Genomic DNA, 26,581 nt, shown 5'->3' on the forward strand with positions numbered 1-26,581 from the left:
TCTGCATCTTAATTTCTCATTTATAAAATGAAAATGATTTGAGGAAGCTTCCAGCAAAGTCTGGGCAGACAGCGGTCTCCCAACTCTTTCTTCAAGTTGAGAAAAACTAAGGTAGTTAGAGATTTGGTGATTTTCTTAGTAGCCTGCAATGAAGGCAGACCTAAAACCAGAATTCCACTTACTTCACTCTGGTAACATTTTACACACTTCATGAAGCACCTGTTACTCACGTTATGTTCACTTCAGCGACAGCTTTGTCAAGTGACCCCCACCTCTTTTAAATGACATAGGCTTTCTATGTTGAGATGGTTTTTCTTTCATCACCATGATTTTTATAAACTTTTTTCTAGTTTCCCAAAATGGCTTGGTTGTAGGATAAATGCATACTGATAATAAAAAAAGGAATATCCGATGGCTTTGTTAGATCATTCTCAGTATTTATATAACTGTTAACTCTTTATGAAAAGGATGAGTTTCAGGGAAGTTGTGAAGTAAATGTGAGTAAAACAATTCTGATTTTCCTATTGCTTATTCCTTATATTACCATGGGAAATATTACTTGAAAGATTAATGTGAAAACTTTTGGCTTGGAAATAGTAATACTATCTATATTTTAGAAGATTCAAACTAAAGATAATTCTCTGAGTGTCAGGAAAATATAGTTTTATATAAGACAGATATACCCCATGCACATTGTTTACATTATTTAGAAATTAAAGTACCAAGATAGGACAGCTAGTCCAATGATGGATTTGTTGATCTATCAGAAGGTCTGCAGATCTTCCTAGGGTGTCCCTCAAAACCTGGTTCAGAGAGAAAACAACTACAGCCACATAATATATGGGCAGCACACGCTGATAGATCAAATTGCCAACTTTTCCTAGGCTAGAAGAAACTGACTAGCTTGTTCTCATTTGCCAGGATAGGAGTCCCATATTAGGCTTACTCCCTTTTTCCTTTTCTTTCTAAGTGAGCTCTAAAAGAGGATACTTTATAGATAGTGTGGTCATCAGCTCAGGCCTTCCTCAGCCTTTGGCACTCAGCCTTGACAAGAGTTGCAGCCTTCGAAAGAATAATAGAGGTTCCAATTTATTATTCTCCTAGTTTGTCCCAACCACTGCTGAGGCACTTTTCGTACAGGTACCTAATCATGACAGCCCTGAAAGGCTGTGCTACTTTTCCTTGCATTTTGATGAGAATGTTGAAAATCAGACATGTTAAATAATATATTCCCAGATACACAGACAGAAAGTGGCAGAGCCAGGATATCCTGTGCTTTTGGATTGGAAGAATTAGTATTGTTAAAATGGCCATACTACCCAAAGCAATCTCCAGATTTAATGAAATCCTTACTAAAAATACCCATGACATTTTTCATAGAACTAGAACAAATAATTCTAAAATTCATATGGAGCCACAAAAGACCTCGAATTATCAAAGCAAGCTTGAGAAAAAAGAATAAACCTGGAGGTATAACCTCCCAGACTTCAGACTATACTACAAAGCTACTGTAGTACAAAACAGAGAGCCCAGAAAATAAACCCATGCACCTATGGTCAATTAATCTATGATTAAAGAGTCAAGAAAAGACAATGGAGAAAAGACAGTCTTTTCAATAAGTGGTGCTGGGAAAATAGGACAGGTACAGGTAAAAGAATGAAATTAGAACATTTTCCCACACCATATACAAAAATAAACTAAAAATGGATTAATGGTCTAAATATAAAACCTGAAACCATAAAACTCCTACAGGAAAACATAGGCAGAATACTCTTTAACATAAATCGTAGCAATATTTTTTTGGATCTGTCTCCTAACGCAAAAGAATTAAAAGCAAAAAAAAAAAAAAAAAAAACACAAATGGGACCTAATTAAACTTAAAGGAAACCATCGACAAAATGAAAAAGCCTATGGAATGGGAGAAAATATTCGCAATTAATGTGACCAACAAGGGGTTAATATCTAAAATATATAAACAGCTCATACAACTCAATATCAAAAAAATAAACAACCCTATCAAAAAATGGGCAGAAGACCTGAAGAGACATTTTTCCAAAAAAGACATACAGATGGCCAACAGGCATATGAAAAGATGCTCACCGTCACTAATTATTAGAGAAATGCAAATCAAATTCGCAACGAGATATCACCTCACACCTGTCAGAATGGCTATCATCAAACAATCTAGAAATACCAAATGTTAGAGAGGATGTGGAGAAGAAGGAACCCTCCTACACTGTTGGTGGGGATGTAAATTGGTGCAGCCAGTACTGTATGGAGGTTCCTTAAAAAGTAAAAGTAGAGCTACCATATGATCTAGCAATCCCACTCCTGTGTATATGTCCAGAAAAAATAAAAACATTAATTTGAAAAGATACATGCACCCCAATGTTCTTAGCAGCACTCTTTGAACAGCCAAGACATGGAAGCAACCTAACTGTCCATCAACAGACGAATGGATAAAGAAGATGCACTATGTATGTGTGTGTGTATGTGTGTATGTGTGTGTGTGTGTGTGTGTATGTGTACAGTATTATATGGAATATTACTCAGCCATTAAAAAGAATGAAATTCTGCCATTTGCAGCAAGATGGACGGACCTAGAGAATATTATGCTTAGTGAAGTAAGTCAGACAGAAAAGACAAATACTTATTATATCACTTACATGTGGAATCTAAAAAGTAACACAAATTAGTGTTTATGCAACACAGAAAGACTCACAGATATAGAAAACAAACTTGTGGTTACCAAAGGAGAGAGGGAAGAAGGGAGGGACAAATTAGGGGTATGGGATTAAGACATACAAACCACGCTGTATAAAATAGTTAAGTAACAAGGATACACTGTATACACAGGGAATTATAGCCATTATCTTGAGATAACTTATAATGGAGTATAATCTGCAAAAATACTGAATCAATATGCTGTACACCTGAAACTAATATAGTATTTTAAATCAACTATACTTCAATAAAAATAAATAAATAAAAATAAATAAAGCCATGTTCTTAACAAAAGAAAGGAAGGAAGGAAGGAAGAAAGAGGCACACCCAGGATTTATACCCTGATCTTCCCTGTCCCACCAAACAGCATGGTCCAAGGCATGGCAAGACTGTTTCACTTATTTTGAGGTACAGGTAGCAGCACCAGTGATACAAGTCCTCTAAGCAGAAACAGCAGTTACAACACTGTCTGTTCATCTTATAGGGAGCTTGCCCTCTGTTTGCTTAAAAGTGATTAACTTTATAGTCAGAATAAACAAACACTTCAGTTTTCTACTTTTCTATCTTTATAAGCTAAGTACATTGAACTCTGAAGGCAATGCTATCTATATATGTCTACAGTGTAAGAGAAAAAGCCCAAGTTTTGAATTCAGGCAGATCTGGATTTGAAACTCCACCTTGATTAGGCCAGTTACTCTCTCTGCATTTTAGTTTTCTCATTTGTAGAAAGATGGCAACACCTTCTGCACAAGGTAGTTATGAGCAACAAGAACATTACAGGAAAAGGTCCAATGCATGGCGTAGAACAGAAACCAAATAAATTATGTCATTCTTTTATTATTATATATTTAATATTAATTTTTATTAATAATAGCAGTAATAATAATGACTCCTAAGTGGGTTTTTTTGCCTATAGGATAAGACTTCCTAACTAATTCATTATTTGTAAAAAATATTAAGTTTGCCTATAGGGCCAGGTATTTTAAAAGTATCCTTCCACCATGCCCTATAATGGCTTTTGTGTGTCTACTGAAATCCTATTAGCCAGAATGTTAATTCTGTAAAGCACACTAGCTAAATTTAATTGTTAAACATAACTCATTTTTTTCCTAAAGAAATACCAAGTTCACTTGCAAAATAGTGACAGTGCAACTTGGTGAACATAAATTATTAGCCACACTGGATTAAAGATTTTATTAATATTTAGTAATATTTGGAGAATGATTCTCAATGACTGCCTCTTACTACTATATATAATATTTGACTAATAACATGCCAAATGTTAAATATCAACCTTGTCAAAAAATACAAATGAATTTACAGACAACAGGGAACTGTCAGGACGTTAAAATGTCGTTTCTGCTACTACGATGGGTACATTGATGTTACACCATCTCCTTTGTTTCCCCTCTTTTTGCTAGTGGGCCCCTCCTTCCCCATCACATTCACCAATGCAAGATGGTCCCTTGGTTTCAGTTACAGTCCTCTTGATGGGAAACCATGTTAAGCCCAGGAGGTATGCACGGTAGTCTTTATCTACTCTTAAAATCTCAATACTGAAAAGTATTCTTCTAGTGCTTGCTTGTTAGAGTGCTCATAAAATGATGTGCTGTTTCAGCAACATGTAGGCTAGTTAGAAGGTGGTATAAAACCATCAGTTATCACATGGTAATATCCTTTTATTAACCACTGAAATATATCAAGACGTTTCATGACAACCGACAATGCCAGATGCTATTACTGGCCTAATGGTTTATACATTTGCACTTCCTTCCACTGAGCTCTTTCTTCATGCTTACATTTCCTTTTGTGTAAAACATTTTTAAAATGTGTGGGAGCATCCTAACTTTTCAACATCTATTTTCATATCATATATTTATGGGCACTCAGTTGGCTTTTCAAGTTTCCCGCATGTCATTCCTTAAAGCCCAGGCATTTCCCAAGTTACAAGCACCTGACTTGCAAACATCCTATACTTGCACTGTTTGCTGTTGAGCCCTTCTCCCCTGCCCTTCAAATACTGACCCTCTCGTCCCCAGCCTACTTCTGACTTCTGAAAGAAATTTTCTTTAGAAGATACTGTTTTCCTGTAGCTGGTACATGGAATAATTTGAATCAATCTTTGCCAGTTCACAGTTATTTTGGCTTATTTTTTCTTTCTGTCCATTTCAGATCACAGCCGACACCACTATGGGCTTTTTTCTTCTTCTTATGCAGCCATATATTCATTTTAACTTACGGGGAGTGGGCGCACCACCATTAAGGAAATACACAGCCTACATTTGAAAACAAATCAGAATTGATGTACAAAACCATGAAAGTCCTGGAAATGTCTTGAAATTTCTTTTAGAATTTAAAAAAAACTCTCCATCTACCTTCCTCTCTAAATAAACCTAATTTCCCTCAAGATCCAGGGTATAATTATTTTTGTATCATCCAATTCTGTGTTCATTGCTTGCCCTATTTTGCTCTAATTTTCATCACATGTGTAGTCTTTCAGGTAAACATGGGCTTTTTAGGCTTGTGTGGAGACCAAAGCAATACTTAAAAAGGAAAGATAAAGAATAACAAAATAAGAATGGGCAGTTTATAAGGGACAATTTACAGTTTACCATTAAGTTTTACAAACCTAATCTCATGTAACTTCCCTCACATTTCTGTGAAATAGATAGGGCAGGAATATCCTATTCATCTCAGAGATGAAGAAACAGAGTCCAGGAAGTTAAATCGTTCCCTCTAGGTTACATAGCTAGTAAGGTTGAACAGAGGTTGGAACTGAGGGAGTTTGAAGGTTAGAAACATAGAGAGAAGAGTGGAGAATCTATCTCAAATATTTATAAATTGTTTTGTCTTTAGTCAAACTTAATTGAGCTTTGCCAAGGACTATGAAAACCTGTATTTCTGATAATTAATTTATAAGAGCCCCACAAAAGCTCTTCAAGACATACTGAAGTTGCTTTTGATAACATTTGAAATTCCGTAAGTTGAAAGTGAGATGCAGGCCTCCAAGGTTTAAAACTTATCTCACATGTAGAACCTGTACAATCTGAGATAAATTTAGAACCATAGAGACTGGGCCTTCTCCACAAAGCACTACTTTCATGTCTAGAAAAGAAAAGCTATTTTTGGAATATAAATGGTTAGAAATCAAACATGATGGAGAACGCTCTTTACCGAATGTTAAATATTCAGGTCCTCTTGATGACCCAGTGTAATTCACAGTTCGACCCAAATGCCTAATGTCTTTTTAGTGAGACCAATGATAAACTAAAAGCATGGTTCCAGGTGAATTTTTAAAAAGTACACTTTTTGTGAAGAACTAAGGTCTTTTGATAATCAGGGAAAAAATTCAGACAGAGGAGGAAAATGACATCTTTTCTGAATCTTTCGTAGAGTCTGTTCAGTCTCCTTGATGAATTCCATTATCACAAAAATGACCTTTCCAGTTCATATCTCTTTTGAGCTAAAGCAATTCCTCTCCATTCTGTTATAATGAAAGTATTACATGGATAACTATCCAGCGTTATCTTCCAGAAGGAGAACTAATTTGGGAAAGAAATGAAGTACTTGAATATAATATCAGATCTCTCTCATTTTTTTTTTTTAATCCTTGTAGAGACCTGGTGGGTAGAACTAAGCAAGTTCATGTACAAGGTAAATACACTGAGCTCCCTACCTAATACAGAAGTAATTTTTATTACCACATCTGTGAATAGTCGTATGAATGCTTAAAGAACAGAGCTTCGGATAAGTTCAGACGCCTAAGTCGCTGAACATGCTGCTGAATGTTGAATTTTCTTTTTGGAGATGTGTAAATGAAAAGTATTAAGATCCATGCACACCTCCTGGATGCACTGCAAGTTTCAAATGTGTACTGCCTGTCTCTCCCTGTGAGAAGCATCAAGATGGGCTGGATACAGCATAAACACTAATTATGGACTCTTGTTAACTGTATATTTCTTTGAAGTGGTAGCAAAATGCAAGGTATATGGTGGAAAGAGCTGGGAAAAACGATGGGAAGCTTCCTCAACAGGTTCATGCACATAGAAAGGTAAAGTGTTTGGTGAGCTATAGTGCTTTCCCTTGAGAAACTGAGCCTGATCTCCAGTTTTTTCTGGGGAAATCATTTCTCTGAGAAATATAATTTATGATGGTATACTGACCAGTTAGCATATAGCACACAGATCCAAACCATGTTGCACATCCATAGCAAGGTCACATAGTTTGAGGTCAGGGCTGTCAAACCCTTTTCAGGGAGCCAATTAAATGAATAATATATAAATCCTTGCTTGTTCTGTATGATAATAAACGTCTTAGTGTAATTCCTCGTAAGAGGTAAAACACTTTGTAAAAATGCCTTTACTATTACACTCCCTATGAGACAACTGGCTGGCAGAGATTTTAATTGCTATATTGTGGATGTGGAAATTGAGGCTCAGAGATTTAAAGTGGTTTACCTAGGTCATATGTGTGGGCTACAACAGTGTGAATTAAGTTAAAAATTTTGAAAGTAGAAGGCAACTGGATAGAATTTAGGTACTTAAACCTATGTGTTAAATTTAGCTATTAATTAACTTCATAGAATTAAAAATGAGTTTTTCAATATTTTCAAAAACTAGTTTAATATAAGTAAATAGAAAGTGAAAGCCTCATTTTTGTTTTATGTAACTGTCAAAATAGCAAGGATGTCTCAGAGGTTTCTTTCCCAATCTGTTACTGTCATGTTAATGTCTGGGGTTACGCTGTTTTACTATGACCCAGTGAAGAAGAGCATTACTAAAAGGTAAATATTTATCTTTCAGTTTGTTGTTTCCTTTTTTTTATAAAATTGTGAATATAATTTTATTCTCCTTCTGCATATCTTTCTGCACTTTCTACCACTATGGCGGTAGTGGTGGGTTTTGTTTTGTTTTGTTTTCCTTTTTAAACTTCTGTTTATACATTTTACTTCTGGGGGAATATGGTGCCATTAAATTCTAACCACCCAGTAGCAATGTCTCTATGAGTACATTTCGCATCCCTTTCAAAGTGGCATATTTCCTTTGGCTGAGATGCTGCAGGTTTGGTATTTGTAGATCAGAGCTTGACTCTTAACTCAGTCCTCAGCTCTTAATAATACACTTTTCATCTATACTGTCCTTGACACCACACAGACATCCCATGCTGAAATCTTTTTCAGAGTCTTGACCTGTCTGCTAGACTAAACAGAGACAAGGAAACAGGTAATGACAGAATTGAAACATAGTTTGGGGATCTTGGGAGGAAAAAAGAAAGTAAAAAAATTTTTTTAATGTACAACATAGTCACCCAAGCTTGTGGTGTCTCATCAGAGCCTCTCAATGTTTGGAAATTTTCCCAAGACTTGCCCTAGTGAGACAGCAAAAACTTATTAGATCATTGTGTCTGCTTCCCCACCTGGGCAGGAAAGAGTCTCCCATACGGAGAACATATGGTGTGGTCTTAGATTAGCAACAAAGAATGTCAGTTGGCAGACAGATGGAGGAGAAGCAGAGGACTGTGTGAGCTTTGCTAGCCTGGATCTCAAAAATGAGTTTTAAAAATCATATTCACTTAATTCAAACGCTGAACAACCTACACAGAGGAAGAGGCACTAACATTTACTGGACATATATTACAATCTAAGAACAGTATTTTACAGATCTTTTCTAATCCTTACCTCAATTGTTTTATTGTCTCCATTTTACAGATGAAGAAAGTGAGGTTTAGAAGTGTGGGGTCCAAAGTCATACAGCTAGGCAACCGGCAAAGCCCAGAGTCCCACGCACGAGTCTGATTGGAAAGTTAAGGCTTTTTAGAAGTAATAAGTCAGAGAACATAAAATTGACTTTACATACTAAAACTTTCTAATCACTTCTACATTGATTTTTAACATGGATAAAAGGCATCTCCCCTTCTCTGATTTCAGCTGTGAAATTCAATGAATTTGCTTGCTATATTGCTTAACTTAATGGTATTGGGAACACAGAAGTGGACTTTGGGGAATAGAAATGAGAAGGAGGATATGTAAATAGGACAGGTACAAATACTGAATTATAAATGTTTGCAGCCATCCCCCCTCCATCACGCTCCCCAAATAAAGGAAGAGACTTACTTCTTGGTTCAGATTGAGAACTGTCCTTTGTTGACTGAATCCGAGCACTGGCAGCGGGGCAGGTATTTTTTCCTAAAGTAAAGGAAACAAGAATAGAATATTTACTTATATCATACAGGAAAGGGGGATGAAGAGGAGAACAGCTGTGAATGTTTTGTTCTTCTTTTTTCTTCTGCACTTCTACGAATATGGTGTTTTTGTTTTTATTATATCTGTTCATATATTATTTAACTTCTTTCATAATTCTCAACTTCAGAAGTAAAGTTGTTAGAGAGATAGTTTAAGAGTTGTGGAAGACAAGGAAGAGTGGTGGGGTGTGTAGGAGATGGAGCGACCAAGTTAAAAAGAAGACAGTGAAGACTTTACTGGGGGTCATGAATTGGAAATCATTTCAAGAGACTCGAGTAAAAACTTGGGGTTAAATCTACCATTTAAATATGTCATCTGTTTTTGTTCCCTTTCCTTTCTTGCCTTTTCTTGCTTTAATCAAGTGTTTTTTTCCTTATTCCATTTCCCACTTCTATTAGGAATCTTTTATTATTAATTTAGTGATTACCATTGACTTTACCACAGGCATCCTTAAGCTATTAGAATCCACCTTAAATAATATGTATTTTTTTACTTTCTGGACATGTAGAGGATCTAGAATGTTTTAACTCCATTTCTCACTCCTCCCACCAACTGCCTTTTGAATACTGTTGTTGAATATTTTAATTATCTCTGTATTTTAAACTTCACATGATAGTGTTAAAGAATTCACTTAGATTTACTCACACATTTATCCTTTTTGAGGATCTTTTCTTGCTGTATTACCTGTGCTTCAATCTGGTATCACTTGCTTCTATCCTAAATAACTTCCTTTTGTATCTTTTTCAGACATGTCTCCCACAGTGCATTCTCTCAGCTTTGGTTTGTGAGAGAATTATTTAAATTCACCTTTCTTTTAAAAAAAATTTTTTTTAAATAAACCACTTAATTGATGTATAATTGACATGTAAAAAACGGTTCATATTTATTGTACACAACTCAATGAGTTTGGGATAAGTTTATACTCATGAAACCATCACCAGCGTCAAAGCCATAAACTTATTACCTCCCAAAGTTTCCTCCCACTTCCTTTATTATGATTTTTTTGGTAAAACTGCTTAATGTGAGATCTACTCTCTTAGCAAATTTTTGTTACATAATACAGTATTCTTAGCTCTAGGCACTATGCTATATTGTAGATATCCAGAACTTATTTTTCTTGTATAATTGAAACTTTGTACATTTGACCATCACCTTCCCTTTTCCCCCTTCCCCAGCTCCTGGCAACCACCATTCTACTCTTCACTTCTATCAGTTTGACTATTTTATATTCCACGTGCAAGTGAGATCTTAAAGTATATGTCTTTCTGTGTCTGGCTTATTTCACTTAGTATAGTGTTCTTCAGGTCCAGCCATGTTGTTGAAAATGGCAGGATTTCCTTTTTTTAAGATTGAATAACATTCCATTGTATGTATATGCCACATTTTACTTATCCCTTCAACATCGATGAACATTTAAGTTGCTTCCATATCTTGGCTATCGTGAATAACGCTGCAATAAAAATGGGAGTGCAGGTATCTCTTTAAGATTCTGACTTCAGTTTCTTAGAATAAATCCCCCAAATGAGACTGCTGGATCATATGGCAGTTGCACCTTTAATTTTTTGAGGGATTTCCATACTGTTTTCCATAATGGTTGTACATTTGGGGATGAGAGCCTTTTTTGCAGTAAAGAGAAAAAGAGAAGTGAGGGAGTTGAGTCAGAGGATATAGACAACTCTTCTTAGGAGTTTTAGAAATAACAGTGACTGAAAAATGGTGCAGAGGCTATGGAGTCAAACGTTTTTTTTTTTTAAAGATGGAATTATTTCAGCTTGCTTGCATACTCATAGAAATGATCCACGAGAGAGAGGGGAAAATGATGATGCTTCAGGAAAGATAGGGGCTAATTATAGGAACAAAAGGTTTTTAAATAGAGGAGAGACACTGGGATCCAGTGCGCAAGTATAGGAACTGCACTTAGGTAAGAATATGAACAATTCATCCATTGGAAAAGGAGGGAATCATATTATCTGGGTACACATATTTATGTATTAGTCGATTTGATAATACAAATATAAGACATATAACTTCTGATTGTTTATAAACATCCTGGAGGGTAAGAGAGTGATTTGACCAGGAGAATGCAATGTTTGAGGGTCTTTTTTGAAATCTGTGGCCATAAATTTAAAGTGCAATCAGTCAGCTTAGCATGGCTGTGGTTTTTTCCAGCTATGGTTTGTTCAGCTGCTTGGGCAAGTAAAGAATAGTGAGATGAGTTCTCTCAGAATTGTTTATTGGCAGATGTGTAAGGCAGAAGGAGAAAGGAGTTGAGGGTATACACAGGGAGGGGACTATGATTAAAATAATGGACCATGGGATTTTAGGCTGTGTTAGCATGGAGATATGGACAAGAGGAAGTGAGAGAGGGGGGATGATCAGAAGGATGAAAGATGACTACAGTGCGGGGGAGGAGGATGTTATTATCTGATGGTATGTGCTTTAGAGTAGTTAGATGATTTAATTTTTTGAAAAAGTAGGAATAATGATCTAGTTGGGGTAGAGAGGAGCAAAAATGATGTCCTCATTGTCTGCCAGGTAATAATTAAAGACGGTAAGGAACTTCAGTGGAGAGATTTAGAAGAAAGGACATGTTACTAATGGCAGACTGTGAGCTCCGGGTTTCTGCAGTCATGGGGGAGTAAGAAACTGGGCCAGATGGGGCTCTATTCAGAGGCTTCTAAAGAGGAGAATCTGAGGCATAAGGAATGACCTGAGCTTTAGGGCTTCTTGTGATGGCTGAGACATGCAGGGATGAAGTCAAGGTTAAATTTAAAATATTTTTCTAATAACCAGTATGGTATGGGCCCTGAACAGTCACAACTAGTACCACCCTGTCGTAACGGTCCAGTTATAAACAACTGTTATTGTGTTGTAGTGCTTGCAAACCAAATCCCAGAGCTCGTGTTGGGGCTGGTCTGATGGCAGGTTAGGGTGAGATGAAGAATCAGTCCAAGGTTCTTCCTTAGGATTGGTTTTTAAGGCAGTTTGTTAAGACAAACAATATAATGTGATGGTAGAATTTTGGAGCTCTGTGGTCCTCACCTTCAGTCCTCTGAGTGCACTGTAAATTATAAATATTTACAATATATAACTAATAATTTCTAAAAGAAATGGACTTGGAGGTTAAAGATATACACGCAATCTTTGCTCTGTATTTACTAACTGTTTGATCTTTAGAAAGTAATGTAACTGTTCTGGGCATAGTTTCCTCACCTATAATATGCATTAGATTGGATTAAAACATTTCTAAGGGCCCTTTTGGTGGTAAGAACTTGAAATACGACTTACACCTGTTTATAGTTAAATGTTTGCTTCATCTGTATGTTTCAGCTGGGGTGCTATTTCTCATGTCATTTGTGCTTAGCCTTTTGTTAAACTTTCCCTACATCAAAATGTCCCCAACACCAAACAAGTTATTTTCAGTCTATTATTTAGAGATTTTCTGATTCTTTAAGAACAAAAAAAACCCACTGAATTTCCATTTTCTATCACTAAAACTTGTTCGGTTTTCCCTACTTTTTCAATACTCCTTAAGGAAAAGTAATGTTTTGGTTTTTTCTCTTCTAGGAGAATTTCTCATCTTTGTTAGTTCCCACACATTTTCTAGAAAGTTTTTAAAGTACTTAAGTGTTAAGTGCATTTAAGATATTTCTAAACTTTTTTCAGACTTTCTGTGTTTAAAGATTATCTCCTTTGCCGTTAAAATGAAGAACAAGTTAAAAAGCACTCGGGAAAAGAATTCATGCTGCGTCACTTGTTTAGATACCTACAAGACCACTAGGTGTGTTGCTGAGTTCTTTTCTTAATGCTGCTCAATCTTCCTGCTTCTTTCTTAGCCATGAAAAAGTATTTTCAAGGTGATTGTCAGGAATTTTTTGGACGCTAGAGACAAGTCCAATTCCGAGTGACTTAAATGCGTTTTACTAGTTATATATTGCTATGTAACAGATGGTCCCAAAGTTTACCTCCTTAAAAAAACAAAACAAAACACTCACTTATCTCAGTTTCTGTAGGTCACGGTGCTGCAATCAAGGTGTCGGCCTAGAGTCGGCAGGCTCTTCTAAACGCCAGAACGCTGAACGAGTGAGCGTGTGTGTGTGCGTGCCCGTGTGCGTGCGCGTGCGTGTGCGTACTCAGGAAGAGAATAGGCTGGGAGTAGGTAGGCAGCAGTTTCAGCAAAGAAGGCGGAAGCCGGCCAAGACGCTGCCGTGCACGCTCTTTCCAAAGGAAGCTAGATCTCACGGGATCTCAGGGGATCTCGGGAGTTCTGCAGAGCTGGCGGAGAGCCCTGGGAGGAGAAACACCTGAGTACCCTGGTTTCCCGGAGGGTCCTTATCCCAGACTTGGCAGCACAGAGTCTGACTCACACCACTTCGCCAGCAAATTCCTATTCTCACCGAAGCCACTTCCTGCTACTCCCTCCATCCGCCCCCCACCCCCACCCAGTCCCAGTGCAGGGCAGCTGCTCTAGGAGCACTGACAGGTGTAGGGGATCGAGCTCTGGCCCTGTGGCCGTGGAAGGGTGGGGTTGCCTGAGGCAACTTTCAGCTCCTTGAATTGAATGCCTCAGTTCCTCCCTTGCTGCTGCCCAGAGATTGTCCTAGTTCCTCACTGCCTGACCTCATCCACATGGCAGCTTGCTTCTCCAAAGTGTGCAAACATAAGGCAGTAGAGTATGCCAGTAGGACAGAAGTCACGATCTTTTGTAGCCTAATCGTGCAACTGACATCCCATCCCTTGTGCCTTATTATATTCCTTAGAAACAAATCATTAGCCCACCCTCAAGGGGAAGGGATGACACAAAGGCATGTATCCAGAAAGTTGGATTATTGCTAACTTCCTGAAGTTGGATTGCTAAAATTGGATTATTAAGGACCAATTTAAAAGTTGTCTGCCACATAGATTCATTTACATAATTGAAAAGGTGAGGTGTAGCTTGTCTTCAGACACAATTGGATCCTAAAACTTAAAAGATGCCATCAAATATCAATTTCTCTTCATCACCATTGCTTCTGTTAGTTTCATTCTGAGGTAAGTTCTCCTTTCCTGGTAGCCCACATGCTCCAGGTTTTCATCCCACCAGTTCAGCAATTTAGTGGAGAAAGTGTTTCTTTCCTAGTAGTTCAAGTAAAAGTCCTGGAAATCACTGACCCAGTTTGGGTCACATGGTCATTCTTAAATCAATCATGTGATTGATTTAAGACCATTTTTGGGCCCTGTGCTTTCTTCTAGGAAGCTAGGAGTGGACATCTCCAACTGAACAGCATGGACTGAGAGTGGTGTAGGGCTACTGCCTCAAAGAACATTGGGATGCTGTTCCCCAAAGAAGGGGCAAAGAATTTGGAGCATAAACAAAATTACAACAGATGAGTCAGACTGTCCTACTTTAAGAGAGAGCAGATCTAAATGGAACATGAAAGGCATAGTGGCATTTTGGGCTCTGCTCTTTAATGATAGTTCAAGGACTCTGGGCATGCCAACATTACCACACAGGAACAAATCAGGCACCTTCATGACTGAGTGCCCACAATGTCTTAGACACTGTGTTAGGCACTTTACATATGTGGTCTCATGGAATACTTGCAGCAACCCTATAAAGTTAGCATTGCTTTGTTTTTATACAGAAGGAAGTATGTTTTGGCATTTGATTTGCATCAAAGCCATGCTGACTCGAAAACTGTGCTCTCATGATGATACCAAGCAGGATCCTGTGGGACTCCTGGGCACAAAAGCCTTTCTGTGTCCCCCATTTCCTGATTACAGGAAATAGGCTTCATTCAACCTCCATAACCTTCCCTGAGTTCCAATAGCAGGTTCAAATAGTTGCTAATTAGGGAAAGGAGGGGATATGGAGACAAGGGAGGAAAAGTCAAAAGATACAATAGTGCAGCCTTGGGGCACTGGTTCTCCATTGAGGGATATACATAACAGTATCTTTGAGCTGTTTTTGATGATACTGAAGCACCCACCAGGTAGGAGAGGTTAATGGTGTGGTGCCCACAAGCAGGAGACTGCAGACTGGTTGGAACCAGAAGGTTGATGATGTTGACTCCCATTTACCTTACCACCAACCTATCAGAAAAACGTCCACGAGCTGATCATACCCTCTTTCAACCATTACTGTAAAACTTCTCACTACCATCTCCAGGTTGGGACACACAGTTTTGAGGGAATTAGCCCACTGTGGCCCCCTTTGCCTGGCAAAGCAATAAAGCTATTCTTTTCTACTTCATCCAAAACTCTGGCTCTGAGATTTAGTTCAGTGTGGGATACAGAGGCTGCATTCAGCTTCAATGATACCATAATACCTGCCAGAAGATACAAATATTTTTCATCCTGTTACAGTTTACACTTATAGGAATCAGAAACTTGTGTTTATGTTTGTATGTTTTTTTACAAAGTATTGATATGATTGAATATTTTGCATAGTTTGTAGTTTAATAATAAAATAATTTATTGAAATACATTTCTTACCTAAAAGAATTTGAGGTACTGAAGTATACGTATATACTAAGTTAAAAAAACTTGGAATAAAAATGGAAAAATAGAGTTAAGGAAAGTGAAATAAAATTTTAAAACAATGCTCTAATTAAATTTGATCTTTCCAAATAATTGTCTTTTATTTTTCTCTCTTTCTGGTCATTTTTACAGCTTTTGGTATACTCCATTAATATGGTGAATATGGAAAAAATACAGTGAAGAAGGAGAAAATATATATGTGCATGGTAACACCTAGAAAGTACCAGATAAAAACTAACTGCAGAACAGAAACTACAATTCCATATGACAGTTATTTTTATCTCTTTGAACCTTAGTTTCCTCATCTATAAAGACAATAATAATCAGAAGGATTATGTAAAGAATACAAATAATATATATAAAGCAAACTGTTTAACATATAATCTGTGCCCAATAAGTTTATCCTGCCACTATCCAAACAAATTAAAATATTATCTGACATAGACTCACAAAGTAACCACTTTACTCAAGAAAACAATTTAAATGGGTCTAGTTTAACTTTATATATTTTTTTAAAGGCACAAACTTTTTGTGCAGGAAAATGGTCGAAAGAGTAAGACCCAAGTTGTGTAGAAGTAACATGACCCACCGAGTGCCAAGAATGTTCTCTTGAAACTCACATCTTCCTGGTCCCTGTAAACTCTTCCTGAATGATTGACTAGAGCAACACTCTTTGAGACAGTAATTTTCAAGACTGATTCTTCTGTTCTCTTAAGTTTTTATTATTATTTGGGTGTCTCTTGATGTACTATTACTCATTTCTTAGAAATTGCTGAATTTACCTATCATGTTGAATGGTATTTGTCTGAAGATTTTTCAGAGTTTCTTGATACCTATAATGGAAGTTTGTTAATATTTTGTCTGTTCAAGGGAATTCTGCATTTTTGGACCTTGAAGGGATGCAGAGCCAATCTCCCATATGAAAGATGAAGGCACCAACTACCTACTTTTCCATCTCCCCGTGGAGCTGAAGCAAGGGCATGTGGGAATATTAAGCCAAACTTGAAGGAAGAGAAGCAGCTGTCCATGTGGCGATCTCAGGAAAGAGCGTTCTAGGAAGTGGGAAGAGCCTCTCCAAAGGCCCCACAGTGGAGGTGCTTGGTGTTTTTGAGGAACAGCAAGGAGGTCAGAGTGGGTGGGGCACTGTAAACAAGGGGCCAAGTAGCAGATTTGCAGACATATGTTATACACGTTATTCCAAGAACCATTCAAAGATGAAGAAGTTGGAAACAAGAGGTTGTGACTTGCCCAAGGTTGCCCAAGAAGTGGCAAAATCAGAACTCAGAAGCTCCTCTTCGGGTCCCAAGTCCTGTGTTTTTAATCAAGATGCCATTTTGTATTCACCTCTAGATTGCCTTAACATTTTCTTTATGCCTTTGTTGTCTTCCTTTTGTTAAAGCTATCAAATGTCAAGAATCACGCCTTCTCAGGTTGCACTGAATGAATGCAGAACAAAGTTCAAATAAATGCTTTCTAAATTTATTTGATGAATTTGATGAATCATTTAAACAACAGACTCTTCTTTCCAATTTAATTTATTGTGGTAGACTTGGCTGAATTTCTTAATCTAGTGGAAATATTTTAGATTAGATTTATCTGATTATCTAGCAGTTTAGCAAAAACATTTTGTACCTGTATCATATTATTTATGTTAAAGCCATTTAAAAATTTATATGGAATATAAAATTACTTGTATATTCAAACATCCAACTAAGGAGACAAATCTTCAAATTGTATTCCATAGTTGAGATCATTCAGAGCATACTGTCATACAGATACACACACATACGTACACGTGTATTACCCATAACTAAATGAGTGCTCAAACTAAAAATATTTTTTAAATCCCTAATCAAGAATTAAAGGGCTCTTTATTGATGGTGTAGTATTATAATAGACAGGTGATTTAATTTGTGTTATTTTAAATATGTAATGATTAAATATTCATGACATATTATGCTTTATGAGACTTAAATACTCATACCAAAATCATATGGTGAAGATAAAATGCAGACAAAGAGTCTGGGTTCCCACAGCCGCCAACCCCCAAATGACCTGCTAATAAATGCCAGATTCTCATCTTGTAAAATTCCTATGGGAGAATAATAAAGGATGAACATTTGGCCCAACATTTATATAAAACAAGTACCTTTAGTTTTCTTTCAAAAGAATCATTTTCTAGCTCTATAAAAGTCTGTAGTCCTTTATGAAAATGTGTACCTCATGTCACACAGCTAGGACCATAAATTTGGGCAGTTACACATGGAAGATCAGACATCCAGCCTAGCCAATCTAGATGATTTAAATTAAAGTTGATATTTACATTTAAATTTTCCTAGTTCCTAGTACATTTACCAGCTAATTATATAATCCTTCATTTTTCTTGGACCATAACTTTGGTTGTGAAATTTGGGGGGAACAAATTTATGTAGATTCAAAACAGAAATACAGTGAATATAATCAGTCTTGTGATTAGTAATTGCTATAAGCCAGATTCCCAAACTTTTTTATCCAAGGGCACTACAGAACAGATGGGTACACTAACAGCAGTGAAGAAAATAATCAGGTTGTGACTAATACAAATATAAACTAAAATAAATATATCAAAGCTACTTAGTGCTTCCCTGGTGGCGCAGTGGTTGGGAGTCTGCCTGCCGATGCAGGGGACACGGGTTCGTGCCCCGGTCCGGGAAGATCCCACATGCCGCGGAGCGGCTGGGCCCATGAGCCATGGGCGCTGAGCCTGCGCGTCCGGAGCCTGTGCTCCGCAACCGGAGAGGCCACAACAGTGAGAGGCCTGCATACCGCAAAGAAAAAAAAAAAAGATAGAAGTGAATTTAAAGTAAGAGATTGGGTATAACTATGCCACAAGGTAGGTACAAAACTCTATGTGTTTGCTGCAGTCACAGCTTTCCCTTAAGAAAAGGAACTCCTGGAATCTCTGTGGTTAATAGGTGCTGTGGCTCATGCCACGTAAGTCTACTCCAACTTTAGTTATTATCAGAGCAAGAGTTTGTCCTGGAGACAAAGGCCTACCACATATAGAGATATTTAATATTCTCTAAAGTGGTGGTGTAAGAAAATCTTGCCCCATAGATTAGATGCTCCATATTGGATAATAGCAAATCTACTCAATCACATTCATCTGGGGAAAAAGGAGTGCTAATTACATTTTAAAAGTCAAAAAATTAGCATTCCCAGATTTTCCTAGTTTTCAGATTCTCCATATGCTTTGCTGTGAATCTTAGTGTTTGAAGCTCTAGGACACAGATGTGTATGGACAATGAGAGGGTCCCAAGCTACTTGTTACTAATATAATCTTATGACGGAGTCACCATACTTACTCAGTGAGAGTCTCTTCATTTTAGGAAAAAGGTTCAGTTCTTGATGGCAAAATGTCCTAGATAGATTAGGGGTTGGAATTGCAGAGAGAGAGAGGGAGGCAGAGAGAGAGAAAGAGAGGAGGAAGAGAAAAAGGAGGAGGAGGAGGGGATAAAGGGGAGGGGAAGGGAGAAGGGAGAGTGGAGAGAGAAAGACAGAAAGAGAGAGAGAGAGAGGTTACAAAAACAAAAATACTTCCCGGTTCAATTTACCTAAAAAGCCCAAACTCTAAAACCCACAATGAAAACTAATTTAGTGAGCCAATAATATAACAATCAACAGTTGGAGAATAAATTCAAAGCACAGAAAATTAAAAATTACAGAGCTAATAAACGTTGAAATAAGCATAGTTTGGACTCTAAAGAAATAAAAGAAGGAAAATATCACATAGGCAGAGATGATGAAAGAAAAAGTGGGTAATAAATAAAATCAAATAAGAAAGCTTAAATTTAAAAATTTACATTTAGAGTAAACTCTAGAATAGGGTTGGTTGTATACTCTTGGTAGTGGAAGCCTTAATGGCAGAAGAGGGACATGAACAAAGCTGACAGAGAGCCTAGGTTTGAATATGAGCTCATCATTTTTAGCTGTATAACTTTTTGCAAATGACAGAGTTTCTTCATATATAGCATGGAAATATAAATATTTCCTATCTCAAAAAGTTATTACAAAAATTATTAAGTTAATTATTTTTGAGTACTTAGAATAGTTCTTGTTACACTGTAATTGTTCAGTAAATGTTAGCTATTACTATCTTTTCTGTATGCTTGAAATAGTTAATAATACAGTATTTTTTTTAAAAAGGAATGGATGTGCAATAAAAAACATTAAAAGGTGTAATTGGCTGAGAATATGTCTATAAAATAAATATGAAATTTAAAAGTTGTTCACAGAAGACATACAATGTGAAATATTAATTTTAACAGAAACCTAAATCTCAAATATCAAATTTTATCAATTAATACTATGAGTAGGCAGAGAAGAAGTAAAAGTATTTTCTCTGTTTATGTTAAAGGAAATCAAGAGATATTTTAATTTAGGCAGTATTTAGAGAAATATAAAATACAGAAAAATGGAAAAAGTCAAATAGTGCATACATCTTAGAAGAGAAAACAATGGAAAGAGCAACAAACCCTAGGAAGATAGAAATCAAAGTACAGGATGTCAGATATAAGAATAGACATATCAATGATTTAAAAATATATAACCTGTTTAAGTGATATTATGTAAAGTTAAAACCTCAAGTGTTAGATTAAAAAGCAAAATGCTGCTATATGCTAAACTAGAAAAATAAAACTAAAACACAGCCCACGTAAAAACAAAATAATTTTGAAGATTTATTAGAAAACGAAAAAACTAAAGAGTAGTTTGGTTAGTACCCAAAAAGTAAATATGACAAAGAGGATAATTTCATATTGATAAAATACACAACCTACAATTAAGATAGAATCATGGATTTTATGACCCATAGTATCAAAATATATAAAGTAAAAAAGACAAAACAGATTAATTTATAAAGATAAAGTTGTTACAATAGACATGAACAATCTTTTATTCCTAGTTAGGTGATGGGAAAAAAAATAAAGTAATTGAAAGCTTATATGACTGTAAATAAGTTTTGATATTTCAGATAAGCACATATGACTATACCAAATACAAGTATTAACACCATATATATATTAATATATAAGCAAATTATGTAGCTTTCTTGTAAGCAGATAGATATTTGGCATGTTTATGATGGTTGAACAGAGGCTTTAAAAAAAAGTCTTCAATTTGTCCAGAAAACAGTATTTATTTTATCAATATTTTCTGCTCATAATGTGGTATAAATGACCTTTATTAGCAAAAGCTTAAACAACAAAGCAAATGACTGTTTGTTCATCTGAGCTTTTGCTAATTGATTTCTTTTTAAAACCACTATGAAATTTAAAATCAGTTTTCTAAATAACTTGTGGATCAAAGAGAAGATCAAAACTGCATTTGTAGAGTATTAAGGAAATATTAGCTGGATCAAAAGACAGAAAAAGGGTGGAAAGCTAGCTGATAATGTTATGAATCTAGTAGTACCTTGATACCAAAACCAGAAAAAAGAAAACATCACAAAAAATTAAAGAATAACCTTGTATATTAATATAGACACAAAAATCCTTAGCAGAATACATGGAAACACTGACAAAATTATTCATCAAGACCATGTAGACTTTATCCCCAAAATGCAATTAATTTTTAGTTCTTTTTTTTTTTTAACATCTTTATTGGAGTATAATTGCTTTACAATGGTGTGTTAGTTTCTGCTTTATAACAAAGTGAATCAGTTATACATATACATATGTTCCCATATCTCTTACCTCTTGCGTCTCCCTCCCTCCCACCCTCCCTATCCCACCTCTCCAGGCGCTCACAAAGCACCGAGGTGATCTCCCTGTGTTATGCGGCTGCTTCCCACTAGCTATCTACCTTACGTTTAGTAGTGTATATATGTCCATGCCTCTCTCTCGCTTTGTTGCAGCTTACCCTTCTCCCTCCCCATGTCCTTAAGTCCATTCTCTAGTAGGTCTGTGTCTTTATTCCCGTCTTACCCCTAGGTTCTTCATGACATTTTTTTCTTTTTCTTAGATTCCATATATATGTATGAGCACACAGTATTTGTTTTTCTCCTTCTGACTTACTTCACTCTGTATGACAGACTCTAGGTCCATCCACCTCACTACATAACTCAATTTCTTTTTATGGCTGAGTAATATTCCATTGTATATATGTGCCACATCTTCTTTATCCATTCATCTGTTGATGGACACTTAGGTTGCTTCCATCTCCTGGCTATTGTAAATAGAGCTGCAATGAACATTGTGGTACATGACTCTTTTTGAATTATGGTTTTCTCAGGGTATATGCCCAGTAGTGGGATTGCTGGGTCATATGGTAGTTATATTTTTAGTTTCTTAAGGAACCTCCGTACTGTTCTCCATAGTGGCTGTATCAATTTACATTCCCACCAACAGTGCAAGAGGGTTCCCTTTTCTCCACACCCTCTCCAGCATTTATTGTTTATAGATTTTTTGATGATGGCCATTCTGACTGGTGTGAGATGATGTCTCATTGTAGTTTTGATTTGCATTTCTCTAATGATTAATGAAGCTGAGCATTCTTTCATGTGTTTGTTGGCAATCTGTATATCTTCTTTGGAGAAATGTCTATTTAGGCCTTCTGCCCATTTTTTGATTGGGTTGTTTGTTTTTTTGTTATTGAGCTGCATGAGCTGCTTGTAAATTTTGGAGATTAATCCTTTGTCAGTTGCTTCATTTGCAAATATTTTCTCCCATTCTGAGGGTTCTCTTTTGGTCTTGTTTATGGTTTCCTTTGCTGTGCAAAAGCTTTTAAGTTTCATTAGGTCCCATTTATTTATTTTTGTTTTTATTTCCATTTCTCTAGGAGGTGGGTCAAAAAAGATCTTGCTGTGATTTATGTCATAGAGCGTTCTGCCTTTGTTTTCCTCTAAGAGTTTTATAGTGTCTGGCCTTACATTTAGGTCTTTAATCCATTCTGAGTTTATTTTTGTGTATGGTGTTAGGGAGTGTTCTAATTTCATACTTTTACATGTATCTGTCCACTTTTCCCAGCACCACTTATTGAAGTCTTTTCTCCACTCTGTATTCTTGCCTCCTTTATCAAAGATAAGGTGACCATATGTGCGTGGGTTTATCTCTGGCCTTTCTATCCTGTTCCATTAATCTATATTTCTGTTTTTGTGCCAGTACCATACCGTCGTGATTGCTGTAGCTTTGCAGTATAGTCTGAAGTCAGGGAGCCTGACTCCTCCAGCTCCATTTTTCATTCTCAAGATTGCTTTGGCTATTCGAGGTCTTTTGTGTTTCCATACAAATTGTGAAATTTTTTGTTCTAGTTCTGTGAAAAATGCCATTGGTAGTTTGATAGGGATTGCACTGAATCTGTAGATTGCTTTGGGTAGTTTAGTTCCCTTATGTGTGATAATTGCATCAACAGTATAAGCAAAACAAACCATATGAGAATTTTAATAGCTGTCTTTTTAATAGAGAATTTTAATAGATTTACGGAATTTTAATAGATGTATAACCTCTCTGCACGTTAGTTTCCTCATCTGTAAAATGTACATAATAGCAGTATGCAGCTCAGAGGTTTGTTGTGGGGATTAAATAAGTTAATCTAGGTAATATGCTAACAGTGCTTGAGAATGCAGTATAAATATTAGCTACTATCTGTAAGAATTATTTCCCTTAAAATTTAGATACTTATGTCTACATTCATTCGTATAATAAAGACTAGCTGTTTTATGTCCAGAGCCAACATGATAATTAATTATAAAAAAGAAGAATTATTGCCATTGAAATGAATAGAATTGTAGCATGCATAAAATTATTACTTTTTGATACTTTTCATAATAATTTTGGCCAATATAATATTATTTTAAACAAAAACAAGAGACATAATTATTGGCTGAAGAAGACAAAATATCATTTTCTTTTAGGATTTTATAACTCCTAGAATTCTGTAAAATTGTAAGATATGAAATGAATACACAGCCTTTCTATACACCAAAAATAGAAGATAATATTTCATAGAAGACTCCTTTCTCATTAATATAAGTAACATAAAAGGACGGGAAATAAATTTTATGCTTAGTAAGAGGAAGATATTTAAAATTTATGGGGCAATCATGCAGTAGAATATTCTGTATACATTAAGATTAAGGTTCTAAAGAATTTTAGATTGGTTGGGGATGCTTTCTACAATGGTTATACGATAAAAGCAGGTGATAGGCTTCGAATTTGTAGTCTCCATCTTGTACATATTACTATACGTATATGTGCAAAAAAAAAATCAGTGAGGAGTTATAAAATGTTGTCAAGAGTGTTCGTCTTCATTTGCTGGAATTCACCTTTTTTTTTGTTTGTTTGTTTTTTTGCGGTACGCAGGCCTCTCACTGTTGTGGCCTCTCCTGTTGCCGAGCACAGGCTCTGGACGCGCAGGCTCAGTGGCCATGGCTCCCGGGCCCAGCCACTCCGCGGCATGTGGGATCCTCCTGGACCGGGGCATGAACCCGTGTACCCTGCATCGGCAGGCGGACTCTCAACCACTGCGCCACCAGGGAAGCCCTGGAATTCACTTTGATTCTTATTTTATTATTTCTTTTGTACTTTCTAAATATTCTGCATGACCATTATATGTCTTCTATAATTTTTCAAAATATATTTTAAAATTATAATGACTAACATCTTGGTGCAATTTTTAAAAACTTCATTGGCTTTACAATAAACCTCAAATATTTTATATTTAAGCAACAATTTACGTGTAATCTATATTTGTGTTCTGAAACCCTGAGAATATGTACTGAAAAAGAAATTTACATAATGGATTTGAATAATTTACATTTGAGATGTCATTCAGAGCTATATCAGAAACTTCTTTTTTGAGTAATGATTAGAAACTGGAGTAAACAAATATAAGAAAAATAGCACCTTCACTGTTAATCCACTGGCAAGGATGAACAAGAAGACTTTGACATACTCTCAGAGTTGAGGGAGCATAATATTGTATCCTCTGATTTATGGTAGCACATGAGAAACTGACAGTACTCAGAAGATAACACCCAGGTGATTGGATCCTATGTATAGGGGTTCCCAGCATATGAAAAATTCCCATCCCAAATGCAGCACAAAAACTGTTGAGCCATCAATTGTAAAGATACACTGGAACAACATGTTTATTAGTGGTAAATAGTATGAATAGATCCCCAAGGAGTTTTGGGGTCTCCTTGGTGCTCTGGTCTGGTATTAAGAACTCATGAAGTTTGCACACTGGAGGTATTGGGAAGGAGCTCTAATAAGGACTGAATCTGAATTTCCTGCTTCCTCTTCAACTTGTAATGCTCAGTGTATCACTGCACACTATTGTGTAGTTGTGTTCTTTAAAACTTTAGGAAGCGCCATTCAGATAAGATGCCCAACCATAAGCAGGAGACCCATATGCCTATTGATGCTGTAATTTCATTCCTCTGCCTTACATACTATGCTCCAACAGCTATGACCTTCTTTCTGTTTCTTAAACATATGTTCACCTTGCAAAAGGGCCTTTATATTTGTTGTCTCTACTGTGTACAATGCTTTACCACCATTTTATCATCATCCAGGTTTCAGCTCAAATACAACATCTTTTCTGTCCATCTAACAGGCATCATTGCAGTCATTCTCTATCCCATTTTCCAGTTTTAATTCTTCAGAACTCTTACACCTATCTGAATTATCTTATTTGTTTATTGATTATTTTCTATAATATGGGATCATAAGAGCAGAGCCATTATCCATAGAACCCACTGCACCAACCATAGTACTTAGAATAAAAGAGGTATTCAATAACTATTTGTTGAATAAAAGAATGAATGAACATATAAATTATAGTAAACTTGAAACTTGAGGTTATGTCAGAGGTTTTGGATACTGTGAAAGGAATCTCCCTCCTCTCCCATCACATCTATAACCACTTTCTCTTAATATATGTAAACATTATATAGAAAGTTTTTATGATGATTGCAGAGAAGATAAAGGATGATTGCAGAGAAGATAAAAGCTGGAGGTAGGGCTGGGTTTCAGATCACTATCAGCTTTGACCATTGGCATGCTGTTGAAGAAACCAACATTGGCAAGAGGGATGAAAAAAATTTTTGTTGTTGGAATATTTTTAGATTTGGCATGTTATCCATGTGTATATATGAGTCATTGCTCTTTATATTTTGAGTTCCCTTTTCATATGTACAAATTCCATGATACAAATCATAAATTGGGTGTTTGAATAAGTAATTCCGTTACTCTTTTTAGCCATTATCTTGTGTTACAGTTTGGTAATCAATTTTGAAAGAAGTTGAATTTGGCATAGTAAGTGTTCTCAGATCAAGTCAGCCATATGTCTACTACTTTATAAAACACGTAGTTTGAGATATCTTCTTTGGCCATATTATGGCTTCTATATATGTTGTTGAATATTTAAAGGAATATAGATAAATTTTTAAAAATCTGGATGGCTTATTTATGTCACATAATCAGTTATTTCTAATATGATCCACAAAATATTTGGATTTTTTTGTCTTATTGATTAAACATGGTTAAAGCAAGTAATTAAACGACTATTAATACTAATATTTTTTGATCTTTTGGGATTTTTAGATCTGAAAGCAGGAAGTAGTTTAATTTTTAGTTTTGCATTTGTATAATCTGTCCTATACACAGTTTTTAATATTAAGAAAAGTATTCATTTGAGGCTAAGATTTTTTCAAAATACTTTTAATTCTAGAAGTTACTTCTTTTAGTTGCTGAGCAACAAAGACAAGACATTATTTATTCTTTAGTTTTAAATATTATTATAATTAATAATTTTTAATTAGGAGTTTATAGTATGAAATACTTTAGACTCCTGTTTCAACAAATAAAAGGATTTTTCATTGTGGTCAAAATATACTTTTGCACTTGTATTTATCTGTCCAACTTGTTACAATTTTTGTGTAAGTATATATTACAAAAATGGGTAAATGTAAGTAAATTAGACGTTTAGAATATCTTGAAACGTACACGTGCTAATCTAAAATACATACATCCTTTTGGAAAGAAAATCAGAGATTTGTTGCAAGAGGGGAGGACTGCTTAACAATGTTACTGATTCCTAAAACTTGTTGGAAAATGA

Source organism: Delphinus delphis, chromosome 3, assembly GCF_949987515.2.
Source record: "Delphinus delphis chromosome 3, mDelDel1.2, whole genome shotgun sequence".
In the NCBI taxonomy this organism is placed as follows: Eukaryota; Metazoa; Chordata; class Mammalia; order Artiodactyla; family Delphinidae; genus Delphinus; species Delphinus delphis.